General features: G+C 38.4%; 1 long non-coding RNA gene across 1 annotated transcript; it reads left to right on the top strand.

Moving 5' to 3' along the window:
• Positions 1–1,637: 1,637 nt before the first annotated feature.
• On the top strand, positions 1,638–12,855 carry LOC147913109 (uncharacterized). Its single transcript, XR_015549183.1, has 3 exons — positions 1,638–1,869; positions 12,030–12,145; positions 12,629–12,855. It is a non-coding gene; the product is annotated as an uncharacterized LOC147913109 (long non-coding RNA).
• Positions 12,856–23,740: the final 10,885 nt, after the last annotated feature.

The raw sequence follows: 23,740 nt of genomic DNA, 5'->3' as shown, positions 1-23,740 counted from the left end.
TGGCATCCCATATAAAGTGGAGGAAGATGGGCATGGATGTTAGCCCAGGGCCAGTCTTCCTCACACACAAAAAAAAATGCTAGAGGAAAAGTGCTAGTAAAGCTACTTTTTCCTTTGTCAGTTTTCTCTGATACTTTAATTCAGTTTTTGTCTTTTAAAATGTGTTAGAATATTGCAAACTATTCTACTTTTTTTATTTTATTGAGGTCATATTGACTTATAACATTGTGTAAATTTCAGGTGTACATTATTATATTTCAGTTTCTATATAGACTGCGTGTTCACCACCAATAGTCTAGTTTTTATCCGTCATCATACATATGTACCCCTTTATCCCTTTTGCCCTCCTCCCACCCACTTCCCCTCTAGTAACCACTAATCTTTTCTCCTTATCTATGTGCCAAACTATTCTATTAATTGATCCAGAAAGAAAAGTGATAAATATTTCTAGAAATTTCCATAGATGCAGAAGTGGTAGTATAAGGTGATAGCACAATGATTACTACTGTCTAAAAAGGTGAGAAAATGAGTAAGAATAAGTGTTAATTCAAACCTCTGTAAAATAGGAAAGAGGCTATGTTAATGCTGGTAAGGATTCTACCTGCTATGTATATTTCTTTTTCTTTTGTTTAATATCTTATATATATATATATTTTTGGAACAGAGAACTGTTTTCATTTGCGTGTTAGCTTTGTGGCCTTTTTATTGTGCCCACCATTGCAAACTCAATTACTTTTCTTTAAGGAGTTTTTGGAAGTTTCTAAAGTTGAAAATGATTGAAATTGATTATGTGTGCAAACAGCTTTGATTTTGTTAATCAGTAGTGACTTGAGATTTCCTTGGTGATGCTGGCAGGAAGTTTTGAGCAGGCTGGAGTGTCATGGAGGGGCAGGATAGCAGAGTGAAAGATCATGACTTCTGAACTCAAGTCCCCATCCCAGCCTGTTGCTAACTGTGTACATCAAGGCAAATGCTGTTTTCTCATCTGGAAAACCCACTTCCAAGGTAGTTATGAGGATTAAGTGAGATCCATATGAAGAACTAAATAGAGTGCCTGGCATATAATAGAGCTCTGTAAATACTAACTTATTGTAAGGCAGAAACCTTGAAGTAATCTGAGCAGGAAAGATATCTCCCATTTCTATTTATGCATAAAAACTCAAATTTCTGAAGAAATATGGTCTTGAGTTTCTAACTTTACATGGGAGCTTTTCAGACTTCCTCATTTGGTGCACTTACATGTTATTGCATAGGTTATTTCTCCTATTGAAACATCTAGTCCTAAGGCGTGGATTCTCCTTCAAATTGTAATTTCGACTCTGATATCATTTCCAAAATTGCTTTCGCTGTGGCGTTGTATTTCAAGTACTGTAACAGCACATGTTTGATCTACCCTATTCTTGTGAAAACTCACTCTTGGCCCAGCTCCAGGGTAAGTATTTTATTTCAGGGTTCTCCTGGATACTGTCCCTTGGGCCCCAAATTCTTAAGAGTGGCTCCCAAATACTAAGGCCGTCAAATGTCATTTTGGGGTACCACATGGCTCAGTTTTGGGGTAGTGTCCTATGTACAGAAACACAGTTTAGTTACCAAGAGTAATTAAGGTATTAAAAGTTGATCCCTGATGGGGGCGGAGTCAAGATGGCGGCGTAGGCAGACTCTGAACTCACCTCCTCCCGTGGACACAGCCAATTTCCAACTACTCGTGGAAAAATTACCCCTGAGACAGAACTGAAAACTGGATAAGAGGAACTCCTACAACAACGGACAATCGTAACTGTGGTAGAAGAGGCAGAGACTCCCTTCCGGAGAGGAAAAACGCCGCCTTCACAAGCCGCCAGCTTCACGGCCGCCGGGAGCAGCTCACAGGTACGCACCCTCCCTGGAGGTGCGGCGCCCTGAGCCGGGGAGCGCCCCCGCTGTGGGCATTTTGTGGACCCAGCACAATCGAAACCAGCGGCATAATATCTGACTTTGCCTGCTACTAAAGCATTGGGGAGTACCCCCAGAAAACCCGGTTCACAAAGAAACTAAAACTGGCTCTTAAAGGGCCCACGCACAAACTCACCCGTTGCAGAAAGCATCCAAAAATCACCAGAAAGAAAGGTGCACAGTGCTTTGGTGACAAGAGACTCACCTAATAGGCCCTGAGTGCATCTCGGTGAGGGGTGAGACCTCTCCAGGGACTGGGACATTGGCCGCAGCCATTGTTGTGGCCTGGTGTGAGCGTGCTGACACAGACGCCATTGGAGTTCTCCCTGAGGCCAGCTAGCCCAGGGTCTGCTCCACCCACTAGAGCACCGATTTAATCCAGCTCAGCCAGGGCAGGCAGCCCACCCTAGAGACTGGCCCCACCCAACAACAAGCCCTCAGGCAACGTGTGGCCTGCATAGATTGGTGACTGGATTCTCTGCAGCCTGGCAACTGAGCCGAATTGAGCGGGGCAGGGTGTGCACAAGGAGTGGGTGGAGAGTGTGGGGCGGTGGCGGAGTGTGTGGGGCTCCCGCGGTGGAGAGACTGGGTCCTCTTGGGGAGGTCGGGGCACGCACACGGGGCAGGACTGTGTTGACTGTGTGTGTGGACCTGTGGGCAACAGGGCTTGTCAGCTGCAGAAGACTTGTGCTTCTCAAAGACCCACATAGGAGGTTGGCCCCACCTTCCAAAACCTGAAACAATTGGGTGCTCCTGTGCCTGAGGGCAGCCCCACCCAGCTGCAATCCTCAGAGAGCTGACAAGAGACATAATAGGCTAGAGGCTTGCAGCAATTGTAAGGCCCTGAGCCTAACAACCTGCCAGGCTGGGGGCCTACTCACTTAAAAGAAATACTGCAACACAAATGTGGTATTAGAACTTACAGCCAACTGTGCTGGGGTGCCCCACACCTGATAAAGAGACTGAAGGGCCCACAACAACTACAAGTAGCTGAGCATTACAACAGCTGGCCAGGAGCATAACTCAGCCTCCCTGGGCGCCTATAGGGAGAGCTAACAGGCCACAACAGAAGGACACACGTAGCCCACATAGGGGCCACCCCTGGAACATTGAGAACTGAGGGAAGCACACTGGAAGCTTCCTAAGGCATCACTTACATAAGGTCACCTATCCAAGAGCAGGAGACGTAGTTGACCTACCTAATACATAGACACAAGCACAGGGAAAGAGGCAAAATGAGGAGGCAAAAGAATACATTCCAAGTAAGGGAACAGGACAAAACCCCAGAAAAGGAACTAAGTGAAACAGAAATGAGCAACCTACCCGACAGAGAGTTCAAAATAAGAGTGTTAAGGATGCTCACTGATCTGGGGAGAAGAATAGATGAACTCAGTGAGAATGTGAACAAAGAAATGGAAGATATAAAAAAGAACCAATCAGAAATGAAGAATACAATACTGGAAATGAAAAATTCATTAGAGGGACTCAAACGCAGAGAAGAGGATACAGAAGAACGGATCTGTGAGCTGGAAGAAAGACTAGAAGAAATTACCCAAGGTGAACAGGTAAAAGAGAAAAGAATTAAAAAGAGTGAGGACAGTCTAAGGGACCTCTGGGACAACATCAAGCGCACTAACATCCGTGTTATAGGTGTCCCGGAAGGAAGGAGAAGAGTGAGACAAGGGGTCAGAGAATCTATTTCAAGAAATAATAGCTGAAAACTTCCCTAACCTAAGGAAGGAAGCAGACATCCAGGTACAGGAAGCACAGAGAGCCCCAAACAAGATAAACCCAAAGAGGCCCACACCAAGACACATCATAATCAAAATGTCCAGAATTAAAGATAAAGAGAGAATCCTAAAAGCCGCAAGAGAATGTCAAGTTACATACAAAGGAAACCCCAAAAGGCTATCAGCTGACTTCTCAGCAGAAACCTTACAGGCTAGAAGAGAATGGCACGATATATTTAAAGTGCTAAAGGGAAAAAACTTACAGCCAAGAATACTCTACCCAGCAAGGTTATCATTCAAAATGGAAGGAGAGATAAAAAATTTCCCAGACAAGCAAAAATTAAAGGAGTTCATCACCAAGAAACCAGTGCTACAAGAAATGTTAAAGGGACTGATTTAAGGGGAAAAGAGAAGACCACAAATAGGAAAAATTATCTATTTCCGTGATAAGAACGTAATGGATACAAATGCACAAAAAAGAGGTTAGATATGATATTAAAAACATAAAAGGAGGGAGGAGGGGAGTTAAAGAGTAGAGCTTTCAGACAGAGGTCAAACTAAAGTGACCATCAATTCTGTATAGAAGAAGTAAGGAACAGAGAAGGACTACTAAAACACTGAGGAAAAAAAAAAAAAAAGTTAAAAAATGGCAGTAAGTACATACTTATCAATAGCTACTTTAAACGTCAGTGGACTAAATGCTCCAATTAAAAGGCATAGGGTGGCTGACTGGATAAAAAAACAAGACCCATATATATGCTGCATACAAGAGACACACTTCAGACCTAAAGACACTCAGAAACTGAAAGTGAAGGGATGGAAAAAGATACTCCACACAAATTGCAATGAAAAGAAAGCTGGGGTAGCAGTACTCATATCAGACAAAATAGACTTTAAAACAAAAACTGTAAAAAGAGACAAAGAAGGGCATTACATAATGATCAAGGGAACAATCCAACAAGAGGATATAACACTTGTAAATATCTACGCACCCAATGTAGGTGCACCCAAATATATAAAGCAATTATTAACAGACATAAAAACAGAAATAGACAGTAACACAATAATAGTAGGGGACTTTAACACTCCACTTACACCAACGGATAGATCATCCAAACAGAAGATCAATAAGGAAACATTGGCCTTAAATGACACACTAGAACAGATGGACCTAGTAGATATATACAGAGCATTCCATCCAAAAACTGAAGAATACACGTTCTTTTCAAATGCACATGGAACATTCTCCAGGATTGACCACATATTAGGCCACAAAACAAGTCTCCATAAATTTAAGAAGATTGAAATAATACCAAGCATCTTTTCTGACCACAACGGTATGAAACTAGAAATCAACTATAGGAAGAAAATCAGAAAAGCCACAAATACATGGAGATTAAGCAAAAAGCTACTGAACAATGACTGGGTTAATGAAGAAATCAAAGAAGAAATCAAAAAATACCTGGAGACAAATGAAAATGAAAATACGACATGCCAGAATTTATGGGATACAGCAAAAGCGGTTCTAAGAGGGAAGTTTATAGCGATACAGGCCTATCTCAAACAAGAAAAATCTCAAATAAACAATCTAACAATGCACCTAAAGGAACTGGAAAAAGAAGAACAAACAAAGCCCAAAATCAGTAGAAGAAGGGAAATAATAAAAATCAGAGCAGAAATAAATGAAATAGAGACCAAAAAAACAATAGAAAAAATTAATAAAACCAAGAGCTGGTTCTTTGAAAAGATCAATGAAATAGACAAACCTTTAGCTAGACTCACCAAGAAAAAAAGAGAGAAGGCACAAATAAGTAAAATCAGAAATGAAAGAGGAGAGGTTACAACAGACACCTCAGAAATACAAAAGATTATAAGAGAATACTATGAAAAGCTATATGCCAACCAATTCGACAATCTGGAAGAAATGGATAAATTCTTAGAATCATACAACCTTCCAAAACTGGATCAAGAAGAAGTAGAGAATTTGAATAGACCAATCACCAGTAAGGAGATCGAAACAGTAATCAAAAACCTCCCCAAAAATAAAAGTCCAGGACCAGACGGCTTCCCTGGTGAATTCTACCAAACATTCAAAGAAGACTTAATACCTATCCTTCTCAAACTCTTCCAAAAAATTGAGGAGGGGGGGAAGCTCCCTAACTCATTCTACGAAGCTGACATTACCCTGATACCAAAACCAGACAAGGACAACACAAAAAAAGAAAATTACAGGCCAATATCACTGATGAACATCGATGCAAAAATCCTCAACAAAATACTAGTAAATCACATACAACAATACGTTAAGAAGATTATACACCATGACCAAGTGGGATTTATTCCAGGTATGCAGAGATGGTTTAACATTTGCAAATCAATCAACGTAATACACCACATTAGTAAAATGAAGAATAAAAATCACATGATCATCTCAATAGATGCAGAAAAAGCATTTGACAAGATACAGCATCCATTTCTGATAAAAACTGAATAAAATGGGTATAGAAGGAAAGTACCTCAACATAATAAAGATCATATATGAGAAACCCACAGCTAATATCATTCTCAATGGTGAAAAACTGAAAGCTATCCCTCTAAGAACAGGAACCAGACAAGGATGCCCGCTGTCACCACTCCTATTTAACATAGTACTGGAAGTCCTAGCCAGAGCAATCAGGCAAGAGAAAGAAATAAAAGGGATCTGAATTGGAAAGGAAGAAGTGAAACTGTCACTATTTGCAGATGACATGATTTTATATATAGAAAACCCTAAAGAATCCACCAGCAAACTTTTAGAAGTAATAAACGAATATGGTAAAGTTGCAGGATACAAAATCAACATACAAAAATCAGTTGCATTTCTGTACACTAACAACGAAGTAGCAGAAAGAGAAATTAAGAATACCATCCCATTTACAATTGCAACAAAAAGAATAAAATACCTAGGAATAAACTTAACCAAAGAGGTGAAAGATCTGTACACTGAAAACTATAAAACATTTCTGAAAGAAATTGAAGAAGACACAAAGAAATGGAAAGATATTCCGTGCTCTTGGATTGGAAGAATTAACATAGTTAAGATGTCCATACTTCCTAAAGCAATCTATAGATTCAATGCAATCCCTATCAAAGTTCCAACAACATTTTTCACAGAAATAGAACAAAGAATCCTAAAATTTATATGGAACAACAAAAGACCCCGAATAGCTAAAGGAATCTTGAGAAAAAAGAACAAAGCTGGAGGTATCACACTCCCTGATTTCAAAATATACTACAAAGCTATAGTAACCAAAACAGCATGGCACTGGCACAAAAACAGACACACAGATCAATGGAATAGAATTGAAAGCCCAGAAATAAACCCACACATCTATGGACAGCTAATCTTTGACAAAGGAGCCAAGAACATACAATGGGGAAAAGAAAGTCTCTTCAACAAATGGTGTTGGGAAAACTGGATAGCCACATGCAAAAAAATGAAAGTAGACCCTTACCTTACACCATACACAAAAATTAACTCCAAATGGATTAAAGACTTGAATGTAAGACCTGAAACTATGAAACTTCTAGAAGAAAACATAGGCAGTTCGCTCTTCGACATGGGTCTTAGCAACATCTTTTCAAACACCATATCTGACCGGGGAGGAGAAACAATAGAAAAAATAAACAAACGGGACTACATCAAACTAAAAAGCTTCTGCACAGCAAAGGAAACCATTAACAAAACGAAAAGACAACCTAACAATTGGGAGAAGATATTTGCAAACCATACCTCTGATAAGGGCTTAATCTCCAAAATATATAAAGAACTCATGCATCTCAACAACAAAAAAACTACCAACCCGATTAAAAAATGGGCAAAAGACCTGAACAGACATTTCTCCAAAGAAGATAGACAGATGGCCAACAGACACATGAAAAGATGTTCAAAATCACTAACTATCAGGGAAATGCAAATCAAAACTACAATGAGATATCACCTGACGCCCGTCAGAATGGCTATAATTAACAAGACAGGAAACAACATGTGTTGGAGAGGATGTGGAGAGAAGGGAACTCTCATACACTGCTGGTGGGAGTGCAAACTGGTGCAGCCACTATGGAAAACAGTATGGAGATTCCTCAAAAAATCAAGGATAGAACTACCATATGATCCAGCTATTCCACTGTTGGGTATTTATCCAAAGAACTTGAAAACACCAATTTGCAAAGGTACATGCACCCCTGTGTTCATTGCAGCCTTATTCACAATAGCCAAGACTTGGAAGCAACCTAAGTGCCCATCAAGGGACAAATGGATAAAGAAGCTGTGGTATATATACACAATGGAATACTATTCAGCCATAAGAAACAATGAAATCCAGCCATTTGTGACAACGTGGATGGACATTGAGGGTATAATGCAAAGTGAAATAAGTCAGAGGGAGAAGGTCAAATACCGTATGATTTCCTTCATTTAGTAGTAGATAATAACAACAATAAACAAACACATAGGGACAGAGATTGGATTGGTGGTTACCAGAGGGGAAAGGGGGAGGGAGGAGGGTGAAAGGGATAATTCAGTACATGTGTGTGGTGATGGGTTGTAATTAGTATTTTGGTGGTGAACATGATGTAATCTATGCAGAAATAGAAGTATAATGATGTACACCTGAAACTTTTACAATGTTATAAACCAATGTTACTGCAATAAACAAAAAATTTAAAAAAAAAAAAAAAAAAAAAAAGTTGATCCCTGCAGGGCTGGCCCAGTGGCATAGTGGTTAAGTTTAGAGCTTTACTTTGGCGGCCTGGGGTTCACAGGTTCGGATCCCAGGCACGGATCTACACACTGCTCATCAAGTCATGCTGTCATGGCCTCCCACATACAAAGTAGAGGAAGATTGGCATGTATGTTAGCTCAGGGACAATCTTCCTCAAACAAAAAGAGGAAGATTGGCAACAGATGTTAGCTCAGGGCCAGTCTTCCTCACCAAAAAAAAATAAATAAATAAATAAAAAATTAATCCCTGGGCCAGCCTGGTGGCCTAGTGGTTAAGTTCAGCGCACTCTGCTTTGGCAGCCCAGGTTCGGTTCCCAAGCATGGACCTACACCATTCGTTGGTGGCCATGCTGTGATGGCGACCCACATACAAAATAGCGGGAGATTAGCAACAGATGTTAGCTCAAAGTGATTCTTCCTCAGGGAAAAAAAAAATCGATGCCAATGTAATCATTCCCTCCGTAAAGCATGTTGACCAACGCTTGCCACATGATTGTTCTTGCAGCCAGTAAGCTTCATTCTTAGGCGCTTCTGCTCATCATTTGGGGTAAACACTTACAGCTAGTCAAGTCTGTTCTCAAGCCTGTTTATGCTAGTTTTACTTGATATTAAAACTACACAATGGGTGCTGGCCCTGTGGTGTAGTTGTTAAGTTCAGCGTGCTCTGCTTCAGTGGCCTGGGTTCATGGGTTCAGATTCCAGGTGTGGACCTACACCACTTGTCAGCCATGCTGTGGTGGCGACCCACATACAAAACAGGAAGATTAGCACAGATGTTAGCTCAGGGTGAATCTTCTTCACCAAAAAAAATTAAAATAAAATAAAAAACTACACAATGTAATTAAATATTATGTAAACTGATGAACTGTGAGTGTATAAGTAAAGAGTTGTTGTTTCTATGAAAATTACATTGGATACTTTAGAAAAACTCAAAGGCACGCTACTAAAAACGCTGTCAAATTAGATGTTTAACATTGGAAAATATCACAAATCCTGAAGTGTTCTGTTCTTAGATTGCTGTGTAAGTGTCTTTGCATCCTTGCTGTACTTGAAGTAAACAAACTGGAAATCATAGGCAGTGTGTCTTAGTTGCAGCTCATGTGAAAAAAAATAATATGATACTCCGGTTGGTGGACTTATACTGAAAGAGAGAGTCTTGGTTGTATCTTAAAGGTTTGATGGTAGCAAATATTTTATAGCAAATAATAGATGGCTTGGATGATGGGGAAAAAATCAAAATGTCCACATACTGGGCAGTAGAAGGGAGAAATTATCCAATGAACAGTCTACTGATTATTAATAGGTGAGTGAATCATTTATCAAAATATTTTATTGATATTTTTACAATATTGATGAACAGGTCCAAAGTGTAAGATGTTGCTTATAAAAACAATGACAAAAAGTAGAGCATGCATCATCAAGATTCAAAGAAACATTGCTGCAGCGGCCTGCGGCCTTCCATCAGGAGCTTGAAAATTGCCACTTCAGGTTATTGACCAACCCACAAATCCTAGAGCATTTAAAAGTATGAATTGTTTGTCTTTACCGGTTTACTACAGCTCACAAAATTTGGCATGGATGAACTCTGAACAAAGAATTTGTTTTTTATGAAGTTGTACATTTTCTAAAGAGAACTGTACCTGAAAAAAATACTAAAAAAGCTATGTTCTTCTAGCTGTCACTCCTTTACATCCCAATTTTGAGGACCATGTAGGAGACATAAATGCCATGTTTTCCCCAGCAGATGTAACATCGTTGGTCTAGTCAGTGGATTAAGGAGTTCTGGAATGTTTATAGAATAATACAAGTGAAAGTTTTGACTTATTTTGGAAATGATTGAAGACAAAAATGTAGGTAGCACAGAATAATTAAGAGTCACTAACATAACAGATATTATCTATAATGTAGTATTGGAGTAAAATAGTTTCTGGTTCAGCATATACTGCATCTTGGAGAAAACTGTCCTGAACTTGACAACTATTGCAGAAAATCCAAATGTACAAGAAGAAAACAAAGGACCTGGTTCATTAGTTAGCTGATCTCAAACAAATCAAGGGTATTAGTGATTTTTAGGAAGATGATGTACAACAAAAGATTGAGTGTGACAGTTTGTTAGAAAGTGAAATTATGAGAGATGCAGAAATCATACATGCCAAAGCAAGAAAAAGTGCAGCAGATTGTGAAGAAAAAGATAAAAACAAATCCAGAGGCAAAAATTATTCATGCTGTGGCCAAAAAATGCCCCTTTACACTATACTGGGTCACAGCCTGAATCAACAACAATCAACAATATGGTGCATAAACATGGAGGGACTACATGTGAAATAGTATTCCATCCTCTAACAAATTGATTTCATTAAATGAATGTATATTTACATTTTAAGGTAAAATAAAGTGTTTAAGGTATGGATTTATTTAAAAAATATTTTTCTTCCTTTAACCATTAAAATGTTTTTTAAAGTTAACCTGTCAACTTCAAACTCTGAGTCAGATAATAGGATTTCTACTGTATTCTTTTTTTTTTTCTGAAGAAGACTCACCCTGAACTAATGGCAGTTGCCAATCTTCCTCTTTTTTTGCTTAAGGAAGATTAGTCCTGAGCTGACATCTGTGCCAATCTTCCTCCACTTTGTATGTGGGTTGCCGGCACAGCATGGCTGATGAGTGGTGTAGGTCTGTGCGCAGGATCTGAACCCATGAACCCGGGCTGCTGAAGCAGAGCACGCCAAACTCAACCACTATACCACAGGGCTGGCTGCTCTACTGAATTCTTAAATATCCCATCTAAGTTTCTATTACCACTCTTAGCTTGAGTCTTCTCAAATTGATAATGTGAATTGAAGCTGGAGTAGGTAAGGGAAAGTGTTATCTATATGGTGTTGAGGGAGAGTGGAGAGGCAGAGTCAGGAAGCTCATCCCCAGCATCTTCCAAATGATACAATAATTTCTTCATAGGCCAAGAGCAAGGTGACCGTCTAGGTGTGTAGGTGACTTGAAGCTGTGATCTTGACCCACATCCCTTAGGGTGCATCAGGACATTTCCTGTACTGGTCAGTCAGGTACATACATACCCATAGACTTGGGAACTGAGAGTTTTTATGATAGCCTCCAAGGTAACCCCATTTGAAAATCTGACTAATGCATCAGCACCATGCATCCTATAACTGCAATTGCACGTTCTTCAGCTGCAGCTTTGCTGTGATGCTGACAGGAGAGGTCAGGAATGGTGGCGATTTTGTGGGCTAGTAAAAATTATTATGGGATTATAAAACTCAATCTATATGCAAGGCTTTTATGTGCTCCTGTTTTAGTCACATTTTGTCTGTTTCCCCTCCCCCCCATCACTCTTAGACTATTACAGAGTGGAGGGAGGAATCCCTTGTGGATTGTGTGAGCTTCAGAGAAATAAAGCAAACGGATAGACAAAAAAGACTTGGTTCTCTGTTCTTACTGTCTACGTGAACACCCACCCACTGTTTCATTTTTACAGTGAACAGGGCCTAATATGCATCATATTACAAACTACAGAGCTTCAATTAATTGATTCAATCACTCTGTTTTGGTCATTATTCAGAATTGACAGCAAGTTTTCCTCTTCCTCCCAGAAATTGCTGATATTCCTTTGGGAGAACTAAATAAAGACATGGTATTAAGAGGAATGTTAAGAAACCTGACAAATGACAACACGAGACAGCAGAAGTCAGCACATGTTCAAAGAAAGGTGACTACAACCTCTTACTGCATTTTCAAAAAATCCCTTTCTCAGATGATTAATAAAATGCTCACGTACTTTCTAATGTGTTTTTCTCATGACATGATGTAGTTTAGTAGGCACATCTGTGGGTGTAGTAGGCTTTTCTTTTATAGATGATCTGAATCATAAGATGGAGTATCTATTTAAGTGTGTTTTTGGTGGTGTTAAAAATGCAGTATTGAAATATAACACTAGCAAAACTCGACACTAATCACTAACCCTGATCCTCCCTAGCGCTGGAGCGGAATAGCAAGCTACTGCGTCCTCAGTAATACAGATATGAAATGAATACTCATGGCAATATGGCTGCCTCTCTTTGAGCTTAAAGGAATGAAGAATACAAAAAAAACAAGCCAAAATTAATCATTTTCGTACATCTTTGTGCGTCTCTTTAACGTCAAAATCCCTTGTTAATGTCATGTCACTCTTCCTGTTCTCCTTTGTTTTCAGGGTCTTCAGTTTCACCCCACTGTAGCCCCAGACCATCCCGATAACACCTGGCCTTGTTGTTCTAGGAAACTTCTCCACTGGACGGGGCAGTTGGAAGGCTCTTGGTAAATGTTGTTGAATGAATACCATGGATTTCATTCTCTTTTCTTACCCTTTGTCTCACAGCCCGTCCTACCTGCCAGTCTTGATTTTCTCTGCCCTTTACTGGCATCTCCAATCATCCTAGTCTCCTGGTTTCATCCAATCTATTTGGTAGAAGTCTATGATTATCCGTCTCAAGAGTGCCCTCTGCAGCCTCTTACAATACTTTACCATTTGCAGTTTATCAGGCTTTCCTCTCTGGTTCCCCACCTCTAACACACACACACACTCACACACACTATCACACACTCTCACACTCCATCCTGACTCCACGGCATGCAGTCAACAGTAGTATACACCAAGTCCTGGCCTCTTCCCTCTGCTTTTTTCTATTTATACTTGCTGTAAATAACTTATGGTTTCTCTTAGAGTGTGGCTTGACCTCCTAATTTATGAGAGATTAGACTACTTAGTTGGACTGCATATCCTACAGTTGACACATTGTTTTATAGCCCTTAGGACTTTTATATTTTTCTAGCAGTCTCAGAAGATGTTTCTTTTCTCTTTTCTAAAGCTGATCCCTATATTTTGGAACCACAGCCCCATACTTAGTCATATTCACTGCTTCCTTGAAATCTTTCATTGTTCTAGTCCTGTTTCAACTTATTTTGCCCTTGGTTTAGCATTTAATATTTTTATTCCAGTTTCGTTTTCTCTCCCAATCTAGATCATTAGTTATTTAATTCATTAATTACTTGGATATACTTTTTTGTGTGTGTGTGAGGAAGATCAGCCCTGAGCTAACATCTGATACCAGTCCTTCTCTTTTTGCTGAGGAAGATGGGCCCTGGGCTAACATCCGTGCCCATCTTCCTCTACTTTATATGGGACGCTGCCACAGCATGGCTTGACAAGCGGTGTGTAGGTGCGCGCCCGGGATCCGCACCTGCGAACCCTGGGCTGCCAAAGTGGAGTGCGTGCACTTAACGGCTGCGCCACTGGGCCGGGCCTTGGATATATATATTTTTAAGAGACACTACCCCTCATCTGTTTGGTTCAGAAAAGAAAGGTAGGATGAATGCTTGACTCGTTCCTGTTACTTATCTTTTTTCAAGATAATGAATTAATTTCTTATTATGCTCTGAAGGTGGCTGATAAATTTCTTTAAGTTATTTTGTCGTGAATTCATGGAGTTCATGAAACCTATCAACTCGTTGATAGGAACTCATTGAAACCTGTCAAATATGTTTCAATCCTTATTGAAGCTCAAATTATCCCAGGTTTGGCCAATCATCCCTGGTTTAAATTTGCTCCCCAGTCCTTGGCATGACCCTAGCTTTCCTGCTATGTGGGATAACAAAATGTTCAGGCTCATTTTATTCATTTTCCACCAAAGTCTTAGAGTCAATTAGTTCTCCAAGAAGCCCTATTTTCTTTTGGTAGGAAATGATGTTTTAACACCATGATCTGGGCACTAGGGAGGTTCCTTGCTATTTTTCATTGTATCCTTTCTACAAAATGCCTGCAGGAATTTTGATTGGGATTGCCTTGAGTCTATAGATCAATTGGGGGAGACCTGACATTTTAACAATATTGAGTCTTTTGGTATATCACTTCACTTATTTAGGTCTTTAATTTTTCTCTATATACAAGAGAGCACTGTATATACCTTTTTTGGTCAAATTTATACCTACGTGTTTCTTACTCTTTATTGATGTAGTTGTTATTGTTTCTTTAATTTTATTTTTTGGTTTTTTTCCTTGCTAGTATGTAGATATATAACTAATTTTTGTATATTGACCTTGCATTCTATTACCATATTGAACACATTTATTAGTTCTAGTTAAAAAAATTATTTTTTTATAGAATCTGTAGGATTTCCTACATAGATGACAATGTTGTCTCTGAATAAATACAGTTTCACTTATACTTTCCAATCTGGATGTGTTTCCTTTCCCTTGCCTTATTCACTGGCTAAAAACCAACAATATAATGTTGAATAGAAGTGGTGAAGCTGAACGTCTTTGCCTTGTTCCTGATCTAGAGAGAAAGTATTCATCAGTTTTTGACCATTAACTGTGCTGTCAGATATAAGTTTACATAGATGTCTTTTATCAGGTTGGGAAAATTCTCTTCTATTCCTCATTTGCTGAGACGTTTTATGAAGAATGGAGGTTGAATTTTGTCAAATACTTTTTCTCCATCTATTGAGATGATCATAGGTCTTTCTTTTTTAGTTTGTTAAAGTGGTGAATTACATTCATTGATATTTGAATATTAACTCAACCTTGCATTCCTTGGGTTAAACCCACTTGGTCGTGCTGTGTTACCCATTTTATATATTGTTGGATTTAATCTGTTAAAGTCTTGTTAAGAATTTTTTTTTTTAAAGATTTTATTTATTTATTTTCCCCCCAAAGCCCCAGTAGATAGTTGTATGTCATAGCTGCACATCCTTCTAGTTGCTGTATGTGGGACGCGACCTCAGCATAGCCGGAGAAGCAGTGTGTCGCCGGTGTGCGCCGGGGATCTGAACCCCGGCCGCCAGCAGCAGAGCGCGCGCACTTAACCACTAAGCCACGGGGCCGGCCCCTAGTTAAGAATTTTTGCATCGATGTTTATGAAGGATGTTGGTTTGCAGTTTTCTTTTTTGTAATGTCTTTGGTTTTGCTATCAGGGTAATGCTGCCTTTATAAAATGTGTTGGGAAACATTCCCTCTTCTTCCATTTTCTGGAAGAATTTGTGTAGATTTCATAGTACTTCTTTCTTAAGTGTTTGGTATAATTCACCAGTGAAACTATCTGGGCCTTGAGTGTTCTTTATGGGATAGATTTTAACTACAAATTCAATTTCTTTAATAGGCATAGAGTTTTTAAGGTTATCTATTTCTTTTTGAGTGAGCTTTGGTAGTTTGTGTCTCTCAAGGAATCTGTTCATTCATCTAGATTGTTGAATTTATCGGCATAAAATTGTTTATATTTTTTATTATCCTTTTCCTATCTGTAGGATCTGTAGTGATGTCACCTCTCATTCCTGATACTGATAATTTGTATCTTCTCTCTTTTTCTCCTTGTCAGTATGGTTAGTAGATTCCTGAGAAAAGATTACCAGGGATAAAAAATTATTTCATGAATAAAATGATAAAGGAGTCAATTTATCAAGAGGATATAACAATCCTAAATGTTTATGTACCTAATAATAGATCTTCGAGGTATATTAAGCAAAAACTGATAGAAATGCGGGAGACATAGGCAAATTGACAATCACAGTTAAAGATTTTATCACTTCTCTCAATCATTGATAGAAGAAGAAAGCAAAAATTCAGGAAGGACATAGAAGACTTGAATAACTTTATCAACCAACCTTACATAATTGTCATTTATGGAACATTCCACACAACAACAGCAAAATTTCAGGTGACTATGAAATATTTGTCAAGCTAGACCATATTATGGTCTATAAAACAAGTCTCAATAAATTTAAAAGGATTAAAATTATACAAAGTATGTTTTCTGACTTCAGTAGAATTAACTTGGAAATTAATAACAGAAATATGAAAAACCTCCCAAACATTTGGACAAAACAACATACTTCTCAGTAGGCTATGTGTCAAAGAAGAAAGCAAAGGGACCTTAGAAAGTATTTTTAACTGAATGAAAATGAAAGCACAAAATAACACAATTTGTGGCTGCAACTGAAGGAGTGGTAGAGGAAATTTATGGCACTAAATGCCTATATTAAGAAAGAAGAAAAGTCTCAATTCAGTGACCTCACCTTAGGAAACTTCTGCCTTCCACCTTAGAAGGAAAAGAGAGAAAATTAAACCAAAACTAAGCAGAAGAAAGGAAATAAAAGATAAGAGCAAACATCATTGAATAGAAAACAGAAAAACAGAGAAAAACAATGAAATCAAAACTGGCTTATTGAGAACCTCCTCTTCCTTCCCTAAAAGAGGATGGAAGACAGTAAAGGTCCCTGCTGATTTGGAGCTTATGTTCTAGTGGGATAAGATAAAAAAAAAAATGGCCTGTAGCAGATATGTTGTAAATGTTTGTTGAATGAATGTAAGCCCTGCTATTCCATCTCAGCCCTGTGCTTTGATTTTCTTCCTTGTGTTTTTAGGTTATCTCATTCTTCTTGGTCTAGGTCCTTATGTGGTACCAGAACCACAAGTCTATCTTCTCTGTGTGGGGTGCACCATGGGGACATCAGAATCGGCAGGAAACAGATCTCAAGGAGATCTCCTGAGAGAAGACATGTTTGCTCTGTCATTTGACCCTCAGTCAATTGCTGAAATTTATTTCTTAGACATTTACATGTAAGGTGACACAGAGTACTTTACATGGATGAGATGGCGGAGGGACAGGAACACTAATGGAGGAGCAGCTATGCGTTGAGTATTTATTTGCCAGATATGAGAACAGAGGAAATGCACATCTCAGGTCTCAGATATGGGAGGAATCTTCAGATGGTATATCTGTTTATCTGGTCATACAGTCTGAATATGAGACTCAAGGCAAGATCATTCCATAAAGAGTATTATTGACCGATTTGTCTTGCCATGTTTTAATTGTCATTCAGAGGGAAAAATACCTTACTGCATGGGGAAAACATTCTACAAAATCCTAGATGTGTTGGAAGTTTACCATAGGCCTACATTTTATGTCGATTAAATTTCTTTCTATTACTTCATTGCTTGGGATACCACACTAAACTTTTTTCCTCTTTTGTTTACACCTGTAAGGCTTTTATTATCATTGGTCCCTAGCTGACTCAGTTGTTGTTTGGCCAGACAGTTCATTATTTTTACTTTTCTCCTCTTTATCTCTTTAGTTCTGCCCTTATTATTTCTATTATCCACCCTCCTCCCCCCTTTTTGTTCCACGAGGCTTTGTTCTACGAGGCTTAAGAGAGTTCTTTGAGCAATCCCTTTTCCTTAAGGTGGAAAGTACTACCAGAGACCAAGAGCAGTGTTTTCACAGGGGAGGATAAGATAGGACATTCACCTGGAGCCTATACCATAGGGGATCCTACGGTCATGGTGGAGGGGGCTACAGTAACGTGAATCCAACCAGCATCAGGATTGTCCTGCCTACGTTTCCTTTCCACCTTTCCTTCCCTTGCCCTCCTGAGTCCTTTTGGAACCTACCAGAGGACACAGACATAGTCAGGCATCTGCAGCCTCAGGGAGTAACTCTGATTTTCCGTTCCTAGTGATCATCAACACTTACCTTCATCACCAATAAGAAGAGACTCAGAAAAAAGACAGCCAGGTTCAGACTTTCAGAAGGAGGCTGTAGTAATATGGTGTGTGTGTGAGAGAAATGAATTTTGCCATAGTCGATGTTGAGACCTGCAGTTAGTAGTCTGATAGTTGACTGAATTCTTGCGTTTCTCTATGGAGTGCCCAGTCTCTGAATATTTAAAATATTCAAGCATTTAAAATCTACACTCACTGGGGCCGGCTCCGTGGCTTAGCAGTTAAGTGCACGCGCTCTGCTACTGGTGGCCCGGATTTGGATCCCGGGCGTGCACTGACGCACCACTTCTCCGGCCATGCTGAGGCCGCGTCCCACATACAGCAACTAGAAGGATGTGCAACTATGATGTACAACTATCTACTGGGGCTTTGGGGGAAAAAAAAGGAGGAGAATTGGCAATAGATGTTAGCTCAGAGCCGGTCTTCCTCAGCAAAAAGAGGAGGATTAGCATGGATGTTAGCTCAGGGTTGATCTTCCTCACACACACACACACACAAAAATCTACACTCACATGAGATTTCACTCAGAATAGGCCTTTAGGAATATTCATGTTGAAGTATTTAGCCTCAGGGTGTGAAATATTAATCTCTTACCTGAGTTTTACGTCTAATTCTTTTTCGATGACACAGAGAAAAATTAAATGTTACCTGCCACCAGGGGCATCATTAGGACGAACTCTTTAGGTTAAAGCTCTAAAAGAAGAAATCACAGTCTCAGTTTTTTGCTGTTTCCCATCACGCGACAGGCAAAATTTACAAAAGTGTTACCATTGTTTTTGTTCAGTCGTGATCTCCTATCTATCCAGATTTGACAAGCAAATAATGTTAAAGATCAATTTCTATGGTAGTGAATATAAGCAATCCAAGTTTTTATTTTGTATTAGGATTTGTTCTGAAGAGCGCATGTCTAGAGATGACAATGCTTATCAATAGAAGCTGTAAAGATAGGCACATTGCGATGAATAAGCCATGAAGATAAGTCCTCTAAATTGAGCAGGAGAAATTAAGAAATAGTGTTGGGTTACATTTCTGTTGTGCATGTTTGTTTGTGTATTTTGTTTTTTGGTGGTTATTTTGAGAGTTCAGGTGGGTTTTTCCTGTAGGGGTAGGATATATGAGGAGTGGAGGGAAAAAGGCAGCTGAAGGGTAGTTTTTTGTATTTTTCTTATTATAAAAATAAGTATTCATTGAAAAAAATTAGAAATAATGGATAAAGATAAAATAAAAAATACTTCTGAACCTAACACCAGACAGAATCACCACTATAATTTCAGTTTCTTTTATTTAGTCTTTTATTCTATATTAAAAATTCAAATATGTACATTTTACAAAAGCCGAGTCACACTGTACTGTTTTGTAATTTGCTGCATTTCAATAATTATAACAGTTTTCTTGGCATCATTTTAAATAGCTGCATAGTATTCTATTATATGGATGTATTATAATTCATTTAAATAGATGTTTTTAATATTTTTGTAGTTTCCAATTTTTTTATTTTTTATGTTTTTTTTATTTTATTGATGTTTTAATAGTTTTTAACATTGTGAAATTTTGGGTTGTACATTTTTGTTTGTCCATCACCATATATATGTCTCCCTTCATCCCTTGTGCCTACTCCCCACCCCCATTGCCCCTGGTAACCACAATACAGTTTTGTCTGTCCATGTGTTGGTTTATATTCCACATATGAGTGAGATCATACAGTGTTTGTCTTTCTCTTCCTGGCTTATTTCACTTAACATAATACCCTCCAGGCCCATCCATGTTGTTGCAAATGGGACGATTTTGTCTTTTTTTATGGCTGAGTAGTATTCCATTGTATATATATACCACATTTTCTTGATCCAATCATCAGTCGAGGGACACTTAGGTTGCTTCCACTTCTCGGCTATAGTGAATAATGCTGCAATGAACATAGAGGTGCATAAGCCTCTTTGGATTGTTGATTTCAGGTTCGTTGGATAGATTCCCAGTAGTGGGATAGCTGGATCATAGGGTATCTCTATTTTTAATTCTTTGAGGAATCTCCATACTGTTTTCCATAAAGGCTGCACCAGTTTGCATTCCCACCAGCTGTGTATGAGGGTTCCTGTTTCTCCACATCCTCTCCAACATTTGTTGTTTTTTGTCTTGGTGATTATAGCCATTCTAACGGGCGTGAGGTGATATCTTAGTGTTGTTTTGATTTGCATTTCCCTGATGATTAATGATGTTGAACATCTTTTCATGTGCCTATTGGCCATCTGTATATCTTCTTTGGAGAAGTGTCTGTTAATTTCCTCTGCCCATTTTTTGATCGGGTTGTTTGTTTTTTTGTTGTTCAGTTGTGTGAGTTCTTTATATATTATGGAGATCAACCCCTTGTCACATGTACGTTTTGCAAATATTCTCTCCCAGCTGGTGGGTTGTCTGTTCATCTTGATTCTGGTTTCGTTTGTCTTGTAGAAGCTCTTTAATCTGATAAAGTCCCACTTGTTTATTTTTTCTTTAGTTTCCCTAGTCTGGGTAGGCATGTCATCCGAAAAAATTCCTTTATGACCAATGTCAAATAGTGTGTTGCCTATATTTTCTTCTATGAGTTTTATAGTTTCATGTCTCACTTTCAGGTCTTTGATCCATTTTGAGTTAATTTTTGTGAATGGTGATAGCAGATGGTCCACTTTCATTCTTTTGCATGTGGCTGTCCAGTTTTCCCAACACCATTTATTGAAGAGACTTTCCTTTCTCCATTGTATGTTCTTAGCTCCTTTGTCGAAAATTAGCTGTCCGTATATGTTTGGTTTTATTTCTGGGCTTTCAGTTCTGTTCCATTGATCTGTGTGTCTGTTTTTGTACCAGTACCATGCTGTTTTGATTACTATTGCTTTGTAGTATGTTTTGAGGTCAGGGATTGTGATGCCTCCTGCTTTGTTCTTTTTTCTTAGGATTGCTTTAGCTATTCGGGGTCTTTTGTTGCCCCATGTAAATTTTAGTATTCTTTTTTCTATTTCCATGAAGAATGTCATTGGGATTCTGATTGAGATTTCATGGAATCTGTAGATTGCTTTATAGACATTTTAACTATGTTTATTCTTCCAATCCACGTGCATGGGATATCTTTCCATTTCTGTATGTCATCATCAATCTCTTTCAATAATGTCTTGTAGTTCTCATTGTATAGGTCTTTCACTTCCTTGGGAAGATTTATTCCTAGGTATTTTATTCTTTTTGATGCAATTGTAAATGGTATTATCTTTTTGAGCTCTCTTTCTGTTAGTTCGTTATTAGCATACAGAAATGCAACTGATTTTTGTAGATTGATTTTGTACCCTGCAACTTTGCTGTAGTTGTTGATTATTTCTAATAGTTTTCCAACAGATTCTTTAGGGTTTTCTATATATAAAATCATGTCATCTGCAAATAGTGAGAGTTTCACTTCTTTGTTACCTATTTGGATTCCTTTTATTCCTTTTTCTTGCCTAATTGCTCTGGCCAAAACCTCCAGTACTATGTTGAATAGGAGTGGTGAGAGTGGGCAGCTCTGCCTCATTCCTGTTCTCAGGGGAATGGCTTTCAGTCTTTCTCCATTGAGTATGATGTTGGCTGTGGGTTTGTCATAAATAGCCTTTATTATGTTGAGGTACTTTCCTTCTATTCCTATTTTGTAGTTTCCAATTTTATGTTATAAATAGCATTTCAGTGAACATTCTGAAAGCTAAATTTCTGCATATATCTGTTATTTCTTTATTCTTAGGATAAATTTCCAGAAATGGAATTGCTTGAACAAATAGTATGCATATTTTAGCACTTCAGATATATATATTGTCAAATTGCCCTCCAGAAAGTATGTACCAGTTCATGCTTCTACATCTTCCCCAAAGATGATCATTATCATTAAAATATATATATTTGCTAATTTTATAGGAAAAATTAGTAACTGCTTTTAATTTTAACTGATTTACAATTCCACCTTTATCTCATATGAAGTATATATTTTTTAAGGGTAATTTCTTGAGGAAGAATAAAAGAGCAAAAGAAAATCTTCCTTTCCTTTCTATTGGAAGGAGGTAGAATCCCTTCACAAGAAATGTTTATTTCATGTCAAAGATTAGTAATAATTCCATAGTTGTGAAAATCATTGCATTGGTAGGGCACCCCTCTCTTGAGACACAGATCTTTTTCCACATCTTTTTATTGTAATTAAATTCACTATGACGAGATTTTACCTGTATATAATTCAGCAAATTTACATTTAAAAAACTAATCATGAGTTTGTAGATTGATTCTATCCCAGGGGTCTAACGACTGAAATAGTCTGATTCGGGGTTAAAATTACGAATCGAATGGGTAGACTTGGGCATGGGCTATCAGGAATAAGTAGATGACTTTCACGTTTTGGCTTTAATCCTAGATGGAGAGAAGAATGCCAGATAGCATGAGAGAATAGTATTCTAACCAATAAATAGTATTTATATTCTTCTAGAAGAATTGCTGTTATAAAAATGAAAATGTTAGTTTGGGCTGGGATAGTCACTAATAAAAGTTCACTAACATGTGCATGGATTGGCCTCACTAGCTCAATTTTGAACTCTGCCAACAGGTTATATCCATTTATTTTGGCAGCTTAGTTGGAAGATGAACCTGGGAATGGGGAATTCCAATGAAAAACTGTAGCCTAGAGGCATCCTGCTTGTGTTTACTTATGTAAATGCTGCTGGAAGTCTGTCTGTTATCACTCCTACTTACTACTGAGATCATGGGAGGTATTGGGCAAAAACATGATATTAGATGATCCATTTTATTTATCACTTTTGTTCTAAGCGAGTTATTCCTCAAGATAATCCTTGTTTCTGTTACCCCTGATTCACCTATTCTAGTCTTTTTTTCGTCTTTCTCCTGTCCCAGGCACCTTATTGCCAGATTAATGTACTAAAGAATATTGAATTTGCTGAATTTTATACAGATCATATCCCATCATGCCAAAATCCTGTTGGAAATCTTGAGTGGCTGCCCTTTCTGTGGAATTACTTAGCCATCGTTTATCTGCCAGTCAAAGCCCATTGCAATAATGACCATTGCCTACACTTTCCAGTTTCATCTTTCAGGATTCATCTAGTTTTGTACCCTGAATAGAACTTTTGCTTTCCTACCTTCTTGTCTGAAAAAAAAACAAAACAACTTCTCTCTCAACCTGGAATGTGCTTTCCCCTCAAGACCCAGAACATATACTCCTGTCCCTGATTTCTAGTTGAAATGATTTATTTCCTCTGACTTTCTATGTACTTTATTCATACTCTGTTTAAGACAGCGTTGATCACATTCTGCTTTATTTTATAGTGGTTTATGTACTTGTCTTATTCCTCTTATAGATTAAAAAGTGCTTGGGATCAGGAACTGTGTTTTATTTCCTTACTTTTTAATTACTTGTAGCATGTAGCACAGTGCTGAGTGTAGATTAGGTTATCAATAAGTGTTTAAATGAAGATGAATTGAGAAATTATTGGCATTCTTCTTATTATTTTTTTTAATTTAATTAATTTATTTATTCCCCCAGAGCCCCAATAGACAGTTGTATGTCATAGCTGCACATCCTTCTAGTTGCTGTATGTGGGATGCGGCCTCAGCAAGGTGGGAGAAGCGGTGCGTCGGTGCGCGCCCGGGATCCGAACCCAGGCTGCCAGCAGCGGAGCGCGCGCACTTAACCGCCAAGCCACGGGGCCGGCCCCGGCATTCTTATTATTAATGTAATCTTGTGAGTATATAATTATGATGGATGGTAAATTTTGATGCC

This window comes from Ceratotherium simum, chromosome 30 (genome assembly GCF_057802395.1).
Source record: "Ceratotherium simum simum isolate JZ-2026a chromosome 30, ASM5780239v1, whole genome shotgun sequence".
Classification (NCBI taxonomy): domain Eukaryota; kingdom Metazoa; phylum Chordata; class Mammalia; order Perissodactyla; family Rhinocerotidae; genus Ceratotherium; species Ceratotherium simum.
Note: the sequence above shows the minus strand (reverse complement) of the source record. Positions and strands in the feature narration are given on the sequence as shown.